Raw genomic sequence first — 12,065 nt, 5'->3', positions numbered from 1 at the left:
TGTGCTTCCATCCATTACGTGGGGTTAATAGGAGGAGTTGTATGATGAGGTGGTGGTGAGCGGGAAACGAGATTGTAAACTGTAAGCGCTTAGCATGGGGGCTAACGAATTGCAAGTACTCAACATATATTGGTCAACATCCCCCAGGCTGTCAGAAGATGGCTCGGGAGGGAATTTTGTCAAACCGGAATCTGAGACTCAAAGCCACAACTAAGAGGAATAGACTATCGGATGGTGGGTAAGGCCAGAAATTATGACATAAAATGTGAGGCCCAGCTTAAAATCAAACTAGAGGGCCCTAGTCGAGGGTGAATAAATCAATCTCCCCTTGTCACAAGCCCACTGCTCCAAACCACAAACTGGGGGTGGGTGACAGCCCCACCAGTTCACCTACCAAATACACCATGGTGCTACCAGCCTGCAGCGGAAACAGTCCATGCTGGATCCTGAGTCTTCCCATACTTAGAAGCTCTTGCCAGTGTGGAACATGGGTCTTCTCCACCCATGCAACCCTGTCACTGCTCTGAGTGAACAGCTAAGTATTCTCAAGTCGTGGGTGAGGTGACTGAGGCCAGGCAGACCTGGGGTATCAGAAAGCAGAGAGTAGATGGCTGAGACCCTGTTTTAGGGAGGAAAGGAAGGGTGCAGGACTACATGTGAGCTGAGGTTCCAAGCCCCTAGTGCGTGCTCCATTGCCCCATTGGACTTGACTTACAAAACTCAAATTCAAAGATTAATTTATTAAGAATTTCAAGACAGCCATTCCAGAGCATTAAACCCTAGTGTTGAACCTTTTCAAAGAGGGGCCCTGTGCAAATGCATCAGGCTCGCACTCATGAAGTTGGCCCCAGATGGGATACAGCCTTTCCAGGCCAAGGGCTATTGGATGTCAGAAGAGATGGCACAGAGCTCTGAGATCTGTAGGACATTCAAGTGTAGGAACAGACTGGGAGAGGAGAAACAGAGGAGAGGGCAGGCTGAGGGCAAAGATGAGGAAGGAGAGCCCCCTAGTGAGGCATTGCTTCTCCTGAAATTCAGTATCGCCTTCTGCAAGGAGCAGGGTATCACTGAGGCGGTCTTCACAAGGACAAGTACCTCCCAGCACCAGGAAGCCACTTGCATCTGGCCGTTCAGTGGTGACGACTGCATGCGGCCAAGGAGAAGGCTTGCAGAGGGAAGTGGTGGGGTGCGGGGAGAAGCACTCCCCAGAAATGCAGTCAGTAGCCTGTCTGGGAGCTGGGAACATGGAGCTGAGGGTTAGGGTAGAGTGTGGGGCGGGAGGACCCTGGAGCCAGCACGGCTCCTCAATCCAAGCCAGAGTTGGGTCCCACTTACCATAAAACACAATCTACTTAGAAACTCTCCATGGAAACTCACATCTCCTGAAATCGGCATAGCATGCTGTCCTCTAGTACCTAGGCTCCTTCCACTGTAAATCCCTGACAATGACTCTAAGCATAAGACCAAATTTGTTTCTTTGCACTTCCAGTGTCTCACCCTCTGTCTTCTGAGAGACCCCTGGAAAGTGTCTGTGGCAGAGTATGGCTTTCAGCAGGGACTTTCACCCCGAGGGCTGGGCTATGGAGCTTGTCTCCCTGGAGTAACCCTTTCTGGAAAGTATCTCACCACTATGGTCCCCTCAGTGTCCCTAGGTGACCAGTTGCCTCTGCACCAGTTGGAGATGTCCAGTGACCCACCGGCCAGAGGTTATGAGCAGTGTCTTCATCTGGGTACTTGCCTGGTCCCAATGTTCATGTCATTTGCTACTTTCATTCCTTCCAATATCCTTCAGCAGCAGAACCTCATTTAGCTGCAGAGAAACAACATTAACGTGCATGGAGATGAACTTACTGTTGGCTTGCGTGCACTAGACCGTCTCCTTTAATTTTTTGCTGATAGCAAATGTGCCTTCCATCCATGGTTAAGTTCCCTACACATGCAATCTTTGCTCAGGTGGTACATTTACTGTTTCACTGGCTAAATTTCCAAGACATTCATGGGCAGCCTCTGGTCCTCTGTGTCCCTATTTCCTAGTCTTGGCTTGGACATATTCTTTTGATCTGGAGAGGATGTCCTAGTGTTCAATGTTTGGCTGATTGAGGGACTGTCTCCTTTATCTGGCTGTCAGATATGCTGAAGATGTGGAAGTTCATCTCAGTGCTGGTCTTTGAGGGTGACAAGATTAGTTCTGTGGTTTCCCTGGTGACTCCAGTGAGAGGACTTATAAGGCAGCTTGCTGTGATAAATACCAAACTCCTTCAGGGAAGGAAAATTCTGTTTACCATTGTATCACCAGACACTGGCACAATGCTTTGATGATGAGAGGTGTTAAATTAGGTGGTGACTGAATGATAAAATCTGAGGCTAAGTAGAAACAAACAAAAAAAAATGATGGGGCACTGTGGAATAAGCTGAGCTTGAAATGAGGCAAATGCGATCATTTTGGTGTTGTTTAGCGGGCCTTGTGGAAATGTAGGTCTGTAGCTTGGTGAAAGGTTGGCAACAGAGACTCACACTTGCAAGACATCTGCCTAGTAACTCGTTGAGACAGCGAGGGTGTGTGAAATTGCAGAAGCAGAAAATAGAGTGGAGGCCCAGCTGTCTGCTCGGATCTCTATCATGGGCTTGAGTGCAAGAAGTATCCTGGTCTTTGATTTTCTCATACTGTGTTCTTGCCTCTTTGTGGTTCTTTTTCTTTTATTCATATTTTAAAGGTTACTATTATACATAATAGATAACATTAATTCCTGTATTTCTAGGAAATGAAACAAAAGCTCAGAACAGGGGAATAGTCACTGAGTGATAACAGGACTAAGAATGGAACAAGACAGGAAGAAACACGTTTGGAAAAGCAGAAACCACAGGGACATCTGAGAACGAGGAGTGAAAGAGAGCGCTGAGTTTCATCTTCCGAGCTGTTCTGACTGGGACAGCAGCCTCAGGGCACTGGTTGGGGCTGGGGCACAGCAGAGAGGCAGGATGAAGCTATTCCGAGACAAAGACGGGCAGCAGGCCTGTGTTTGCACTAACCACCCTGTGCAACTGAATTAAAGTTTTCTAAATTTGTCCAGACTAGAAGCATGTTTGATCCTGAACTGTGGGCAGAGCAGAGCCTATGGGCAAGGGTCAAGGAATCAAAGCAGACACAGCAGGAGCTAAAGCCAAAGAATTTCATTGGTGGCCCAGGTCTCCCCAGGAAACAGTTTTGCTTTCTGTCTGTAGCAAACTGACTATTACCTTCACTCCTGAGAGCTCACTTGAAACATGATGTAAATGTAACAAATCTATTGAAAATATAACTCAAAAGCACGTGTCTTCTTGATGTGGAGTTGGCTCTGTGACCTCAAAGTCCTGCCCATGCCCTTAAAGGGAGCACTTTTCTGGCAAGTTGCCATTTCTGGTTTATTTTCAATGTTCATTTCTTTTTTTTTCTTAACGGGGACACTGGGGATTGAACCCAGGACCTCGTGTATGTCAAGCACTCGCTCTACCACTGAGCTATACCCCCACTCAAAATGTTCGTTTTCTTTATCAAGCTCCGTGTTCTTGTGAGTTCATGAGCTCTATGGCTTGGCCTCTTGCGTGAATCTGGATTTGATAATCATTCTACAGTCCTACATAAGAGTTTTTATTCTTTTCTTTCTTCACCAAGTAGCTTTGCCTGTAAATGGATATTTTATTTTATTGTAGGGAATGTGGATGCAATATATTTTCAATCAAAATCTCTCTTTAAGTTAGACTCCTGGTAGCCAAAGAGTCCAATAGTAAGTTGTATATTGATGGTGTCTTAATTTTTGTACCTTGAAAAGTAGTTTCTGAAAGAAATTATTTTGTGCTAAGAGTTTATTTGGATGCCAATCCAGAGCATGGTGAAAGAGTAGGAAGGGAAGAAGAGTAAGAAGGAATAACCAATAAAACATATATTAATAACTTAGTAGCTAACTGAGGAACTAGGGTTTGATGCCAATATGTAACTGTTGAAAATATTTCAGAATCGTGTCCCCGACAAATGAGTAAGTTTCATTTGTTACTTACCAACAACCACCTTTTTTGTTTGAAGGTTGTTACTGAAATCTTTAGCCCCCTGGCACTTCCAGACTGTCCTATAGACAGGCTGATCTTGCTCATGCAGCCAAAGAAAGCTATCAAACAGAGAGATATAGGTACCTAGTGTAGGAAGTCATTACATATAGTGAGTCTCCACCAAGGTTGCAATACTCTTCTAGGGTGAAGTAAAGCACCAAGCACATATTGGATGCATCCTGCAGTCTATGCCTTGCACCATTTAGACCTCATGAGTGCATTAAATCCACTTATCCCTTTGCTGATTCTTCAAGGTAATGAATGGACATGATTCCTAAGAAAATAAGATCTGTCACAGAATAGTTTGTAAAATTAGAGTTTAAACTGATACAGTCTATTCTAAGAACATAACTAATATCCATTATCTTTCACCTACCACTCATTTTAGAATTTCTTCGTATTTACCTAGCATTTCTCATTGTCTAGATTGCTTAATTAGTGGGCTGATGTAGATCTTGAATGTAAGATGTAACAGAAAGGACTGAGTTCTAGGTTACCATGCCCTTGTCAGGCCCTGGCTGCTGTGACTTTCCGTTCACTGTTATCCCTGGGCATAGAGACCTCATGAGACTCAAGCAAATATCTTGTCTCACAGACACACTCTTGTATTTCCGTTATGTAACAGCACTGCTAGTTCCCCTTAGTAATCAATGTCAAAAACTACAGGCATATAATTTACAGACATCTTATCTAAACTTCTTATCTAAAACTCCAGTTTGTCCACGTGGAAAGGATACAATGATCAAGGGGCCATCAGTCACTCTTATATGTGAAATGGAGCTCTTACCTCATTCTCTGATGGAAGCTAGCACATAATCCACTAAATCCCTACTTTGGAGCATTAGCTTCTTGGCACTTCCACACTGTCCTGGGCATAAGCTGATCACACTCCTGCAGCCAGAGAAAGCTCTCAGGTAGAAATACATTTTCATAAGGTGGAAGCCATTGACATATGTAGTAGCTGTCCTGCAAGGCAGAGGTGGCTAAGGGAAAAGAGGCAGGCACTGACTGCTGTAGATCGCTAGCTAAAATGGTAAGAGTGCACCTGGTGTACACCTTTATGGGTCTTCTAAGGGGAGATAAAAAGTATCTGATACTAATATAAATGATGACTTCAGAATTTATAATAAGATGATAATAAGGAATGTTGAGGAGGATAGTAAACCGAAGTGGTTCATCCAGTGATGAGAATTCTATGGATCTGAGAGCAGAGAGAAGGAACCCTAGGAGCTACAGCTAAGTGAGGATGGAGAGACCTCGGTAGCTCTGTGACTCAGCATCTCTGTGACTCAGCATTTCTGTGTCTCAGCATCTCTGTGTCTCAACATCTCTGTGACTCAGCATCTCTGTGACTCAGCATCTGTGACTCAGCATCTCTGTAACTCAGCATCAGTGCTAGCCAGTCTCAGATAGTAAGCCTATACATGCTGTTACAGGTTTCTGCAAGATGAAGAGTTTGATATTAGGAATTTATTGAAAGTAATTTTTGTTTACTCTGGAGCCGCTGGTTAGGAAGAAGTCTTTCTTTTGGATTTGATTTGGAGTCAGTGACTTGGTGCCAGAGATAAAACCGTTTTCAGTGCATTCCATTTGATTCTTCCTTACTCTCCTCCTCCCTTGTCTCACAGACTCACTACAGCCAGTTTCCGTCGTTCAATCAGTGGTCTATGATCATTGAATAACAATAGAATATTCATAAAATTTTTAAAAATTTGAAGTTCTTATGTACCTACAGATAAATTGTATATTCAGAAAGAAAGAGAATGTCTAAATCAATCCCTGAGTAGCCCATTAGAACCTTATTTTGCAGTGGTAATTACCTGTAATCCTTAATACAGTTTGAATTTATTTCTCTTTATTAGAAATGTGACCATAATTTCCATTAGCTATTGAGCTGGTTAAATCAAGAAAACTAAATTCTCATTGTTCAAATCCAGTATTAATTAGGAACTCTTAACAAGAAGATATAGATATGGAATCGGTATTTAACATGTAAAAATTAGATTAAGGGACTAAACTTTCATGATGATCCCTTTCTCTGCTAACCCCTTCTTATATCCAGAATAATCAAGGTGATTTTCCTCTTTCTCTCTCTTCTCTCAAACTCTTTCTCTCTCCCTCCACTTTGGCAGGCTTACCTGTGCCTTTGATTTTGGACCTATAGTCTCCTTGACCTCTTCTAGTCCCTAAAACCAAAAAGTGGTCCAATTGAAGTTTATGATACCATAGTGACAAATAAATGTAAAATTAAACAAGAATTTTTTGATATTTTGATATTTCAACTCTCATTTGAGGATGCTTGTATAGTTATAAATATGGCTGTAAATTGTCTATTATCATAAAGTATTATTTTAATCATTTTTGATATTTGTGCTTTTTTTGTCTTTTAGGTGATTTAGTGAAAGGCAGAGTAAACTTTTCTAATACATATGTTTTCTGAAACTTTCAAATGCAGTTACAAAAAAGTAAAATAATTGGTTTTTCATCTCTTGTGATTGCAGTATGCAGTTGTGTTTTTATTTTAATAATTCTGAATGCATGTTCTCTCTTTACCAGGGAATACACTAGTTGATATTAATTCTCTCCAACTAGATAATAAGATGGGCTTCTGAAACTGGAATCAACCCACAAGTTAATGAACAACTCAACATTCTAAGAAAGCTACCTTATTTTTTTTTAATTACCAAGTACAGCTAATTAACTTCCAAAATATATTGGGGGATATAAGAGATGTTATCTTTCATGTTTCTTCTTTAAAATTCTCAGTATTTATTGTAAGAAAGATGAGAAAAACATTCCCCAAAATAATTATTTTCATTAATACTGGAATTATTTTATCAACTGTATTAGATAGTTTTATGGAACAATTCTTGCCTTATCCCAAGCTTTCTTACATATCTGTAGTGTTTATGATTATGCACATTTTCCATCTACATTTTCACTTTCCTTTGAGGTCTACCTAGTTCAAATGACAGTGACTGAATTATCCATTCACAGTTATCAAAATGAATTGGGATCTGCAAGGTAGGGGGCAAAATAAACATGACAATTGGAGTGAAAAAGCTGGGTTCCGATCTTAGGTCTGCCATTTTCCAGTCCTGCCATTGTGAGATTTTGATAAAATGAATAAGCTTGTGTAAAATGCCTGGACCATACATTAAAAAAAAAAAAATGATCATGTATATTCTCTGAACTTATTTATAATTTTCTGTATCTTTTTATTATGTGAAAGGTAATAGCCTACTTATTTGTTAAGATGTCTTTTCAAGCCTAAAGATTGACATCAAAGAAGGAAGAAAGGAAGGGAGGGAGGAAGGAAAGGAGAAAAGATGAATAAAAAAAAGAAAGAAAGAAGAAATGAAGAGAAGATAGCATCAAGGAAAGAGAAGAGGAAAAAATGAAGGGATCTGAAGGAGACCCAAGTGGGCCAACTATTAAGCTCTTTCTCCCAACTCCAGCTCCTCTCCCTTCTCCCCTCTGCTTTGCAGTACTAGGGCTAGGACCTGAAGCCACACTTCTGCCAAGAGGACAGAGAGCTGGGAGACCGCAAAGCTGGAGGACGAAGAGGCACGTGCCTTCTTATTTGCTTCCTGTAGGTCGCTTTCACACTGCAGTTCTGAAGACTTTCACCCTAGCAATGCCTCCTCTCCCCAGCAGCAGCAGCTCCTCTCTGGAGCAGCAGCTGAATCCACTGTGCAGTTTTTCCAGCATTTACAGAAAGCACTCATTGTGCATCAGCCAAACAGCCACACCAGGACCCCATCCTCAGAGGTAGGTGTTTTCTGCCAATAGTTCCAACATCTTCCTTTTGTTTTTCAAGCCGTAGGAGAGTAGCTACTTCCTACAATTGCTCCCTGTTTGATACCCTACAATTTTCATCTGGAGAAACACAAAAGTTAAACAATTGCCTGGTGAACAATTTTGTACGTGGTTAACTGTAGAGATTAAATTCTATCTGGTAAAGCAACTGGTGCAGATTTTGTCTCTTGACTAGAGTCTGACTGATGCACAAAAGGAGAAAGAGAAAAACAAAGTAATATTCATTTAGTGCTTAATATATGCCAAGCTCATTGCTAAGCACTTCAGATGTTTATTTTGCTTTAAATCCCATATGAATTATGCAGAGAATAATACATCCGACAATCACAGTTGCTGAGTAAACTATCCAAGCCACACAGCTTCTGGGTGGGAAAACAGAGATTCCTGCTGTGGACTTTTTCAAAAAATAAAATATCTATTTTCATTCCATATGAATTGAATCTTAAAACTTTTATGAACATGGTCTTGCAAGCAATACACACTTAAGAAACACTCATTGATAATAACATAAATTGGGTGTTGATTATTCCCAGGCATTTACTTTTATATTGATAGATTTATTTAAACCTCACAATAATCCTCTGATATTCGGACTTCAATGAATCTTGATTTATGCCACATGGTTTAGTTTTCATTTGTATGTAGAGTTAACTCTAGCACTAGGGAAGTCTGACAAAATGGTGATTCAATTATGTGACCTATAGTGGGAGGCATTCAGATGAGAAAATACAAATAATTTCTTAATATTAAAGTAATGGAAAACTGGTATATATTAAATTCCACTGATTATTTCTAAGGAATTATTTCTTAGGGGACATTTTGAAAGTAGTGGGGTTTAGAAGCCTGAACAAAGTGGTGTTTCAAAAGATACTCCTTCCTATGATGGTTAATTTTCTGTGTCAACGTGACTGGCCACGGAGTGCCAGATTAACATTATTTCTGGGTGTGTCTGTGTCTCCTAATAAGATTAGCATTTGAATCCATGGGCTCAGGAATGTAGATGACCCTCCCCAACATGGGTGGGCATCATCCAATCTGTTGAGGACCTGAATAGAACAGAAGTCAGAGGAAGGAGGAATTAGCCCCTTTCCTCCTGTGTCACTGTAGAGCTGGAACATCTCACTGCATCTTCTGCCCTTGGCCTGAGATTTACACCCTTGGCTTCCTTGGCTCTCAGGTCTTTGGACTCACAGTGACTTGTGTTATATTAATGCTCACACCAGCTTTTCTGGGTCTCCAGTTTGCAGACAGCCAATGTTGGAACTTCTCAGCCTTTATCATGGTGTGACCCAACTCCTCCCAATGAGTCTCCCAGTATGTAGACATATATATCCTATTGGTCTGTTTCTCTGGGGAACCCTGATTAATAAAACTTCTTTATTCACAGTATATCTACTCAATGAGTTCTGCTATACATCAGGCCCTAAATTCAGTCCTGGAGATTTGTACTGTGACAGATTGGATTAATGTAGTGGTCCCAGATCTTCAGCCTTCCCTATAGCTTTGCCCTCTTCCAGTTAATTTAACAATTCCTCTCACAAAGGAGTGCACTTCCACTTTCTTGACACTGTGATTTGGTTTGGCCAGTGGGATGTCAGTAGATATGACACAACCAAGGGTTGACAGCATTAGGCTTGTTCTCTTTGTTCACCATCAGGCACTTGAAGAAGAACCACCTTGCTGAGCTCTGGCTAGATCAGCCAACAGGTAAATGATTTCATAAGGGCTGCCCCAGCCAATTCACAGAGGCTTGAGACAAAAGAATTTTTTATTTATATGCCACCAAGATTTTATAGCTGGTTGTATTATAGCAACAGCTGTTTGATAAAAATGCCTAAAATATATTTTGGGACCTCCAGTGATTTGTGTTGAAGTGGTTATAATTATATAAACACACAGTTTGACACAGTCTAGATGTGTGTCACCAGACAGCTCCATCCATGCCTCTGTGTCTTGGCTGTTTTGTTTGCAAATTGGGACTAACAATGACACCTGCTTCCCAGATGTGCTGTGAGTGAATGAGCAAATGTGGTGGGTGCTTGCCCAGCAGAAACTCAAAAATGGCAGCTTCCTCAGTCCTTGACCCCTCATTTTGATCCACAACAGCTCTCCAGTCTTTCAAAGACAGCAACCTTGGGGATCGTCTTATCTAGCTTTTTTTTTTAATAGTGCAACTTCTTCAAATTGAATCTTATGTGAAGAAATGTTCATAGTGGGAACTGTCATTTGTAATAGCTGCAAACTGGAGATAACTCAAATGCCCATCAACAAGTCAATAGATAAACAAATTGTGGTGCATCTGTACAACGAAATATCCCTCAGCATTAAAAGGGAATGAACTACTGATATTTGTGCCAACATAGATGAATCTCAAAATAATTATGCTGAGTGAAAGAAGCTAGACAAAAAACAGTACATATTGTGTGATTTCATTTACATAAAGTTCTAGAAAATGTCAGCCAGTGTGTGGTGACAAAAAGTAGATCAGTCATCCCTGGGTAATGGAGGAACTGAAAAGGGGCACAAGGAAACTTTTGAGGGTGATGGGTATGCTCACTCTTGATCATAGATGGTTTCACGAGTGTATACATATGTCAAAACTTATCAAATTGTACACTTTAAATATGCCAGTTTATTGTGCACCAATTTTGCCTCATAAAGCCTTAAAAACAAAATAAAAACAAAAACAAATTACTTGATTATGGCACTAAGGCAGGTACTTAAAAAGTACTGTCCAAGCATGTATGCAGAAAAACAAACACAGATTGTCTTCAGCATTGTGATCGGATCCTTGCTTATGTGTATACATTTATAAATTCAAGAATGATTGTTCTTAGCTGGTAATTTGGCATTTCAGTACATTTAGAGAAATAATATGAAAATTTAGTGAGGTAAAATAATAGAGATTTCTACAGAGCTTGCTAGTTGCCTATTCAAGAGCCATTCTCCTCTCCTTCTCAACAAAGGCACAATAAATTGATCAGGAAAGCCAAGTAAAATCGGCATCACTCAGCCACACTTGCAGCTTGGTGTGGCCATATAACATAGAATTTGATTAATGTAATATAAGCAGAAGGGTTGTATTTGACTTTCAAGAGGTTCCATAAGGAAAGTTTACTCAGTTGAAAATGGACCTTTTCTGCCAGTTCCCCCAACCTGTTGCATTAAGGTGCAGACCTGATACCCTGGTAGCCATCATGGAGCACGAGCTGGCTTGATGGTGGATACTGACACTGATGTTGGCAGCACAGAAAAATAGAAGAATTGTGGTTCCTTTCAGAGGCAGAAAGCCTTATACCGTCTACCTCTGGTATTTTTGTCTTAAGTGTGTTTCAATCACTCTTATTTTTGAGCTTTTTAATATTTCCTGAGTATTCATAGAGGCTATCCCTAAAAACTCATAATACAGGTGATTTTTTTTTAATGAATATAAGGATGCAAAATAATGTTTAAGTAATATTTTAACTCACAAAAGTATGTAGAAAAAACAATTTTTTCCCCCAGTGTTGATAGTTAGGACCATAATATCCCCCAGCTTTCCTATGTGTACCTTCTGTAGCACTTCTGAATCTGCTAATGCTATGCCTCATCTACATTCTTCCTGCTAATACTGTCAGTCAGGAAGGATCTGAAATATTCATTTATTCTTACAGGGCATATTCATTATTTATAACATTTCACTATGTCACATACTCCAGGTCTATATCCTTTGGGCAACATTGAAAACTTAAAATGAAAAATGAATATCAAATATTGGAATTTTTAAAATAATCAACTTGATGTTCAGAACATCATACCATCTAAAACTTGGACATTTTCTACAAAAATGTGTCATCATTATTGCTACTATTCTCTGACTCTTGAGTGAATACCCTTTTATTAAAAATGGAAGTTCAGATCACTGAATTGAGAGATGAATGTTGTTTTGATGAATGTCAAGACTGGACCAAATCACCAACTTTATAACTCTTAAAGGCAATTATACATATTCATGTGAAAATAAAAACAGAAGGAATACTATCCAAACTTGGTTAAAAATTCATCCCTTTTAAGATCAGTAGGGCAATTTCTATCACTGACTAGGACTTAAACTGTCTCATCAGCATTCCTCCCCACTCCTGCATCCTTCCTCAATGATTGTAGATACTTGCAACTTTTAGCTT

At 40.2% G+C, this 12,065-nt stretch overlaps 1 non-coding gene across 1 annotated transcript; it reads right to left on the bottom strand.

Annotated features, from left to right (window-relative positions):
* Positions 1–3,436: 3,436 nt before the first annotated feature.
* On the bottom strand, positions 3,437–3,508 carry TRNAV-GAC (transfer RNA valine (anticodon GAC)). Its single transcript has one exon. It is a non-coding gene; the product is annotated as a tRNA-Val (tRNA).
* Between the last annotated feature and the right edge of the window lie 8,557 nt (positions 3,509–12,065).

Source organism: Vicugna pacos, chromosome 1, assembly GCF_048564905.1.
Source record: "Vicugna pacos chromosome 1, VicPac4, whole genome shotgun sequence".
NCBI lineage: Eukaryota > Metazoa > Chordata > Mammalia > Artiodactyla > Camelidae > Vicugna > Vicugna pacos.
Note: the sequence above shows the minus strand (reverse complement) of the source record. Positions and strands in the feature narration are given on the sequence as shown.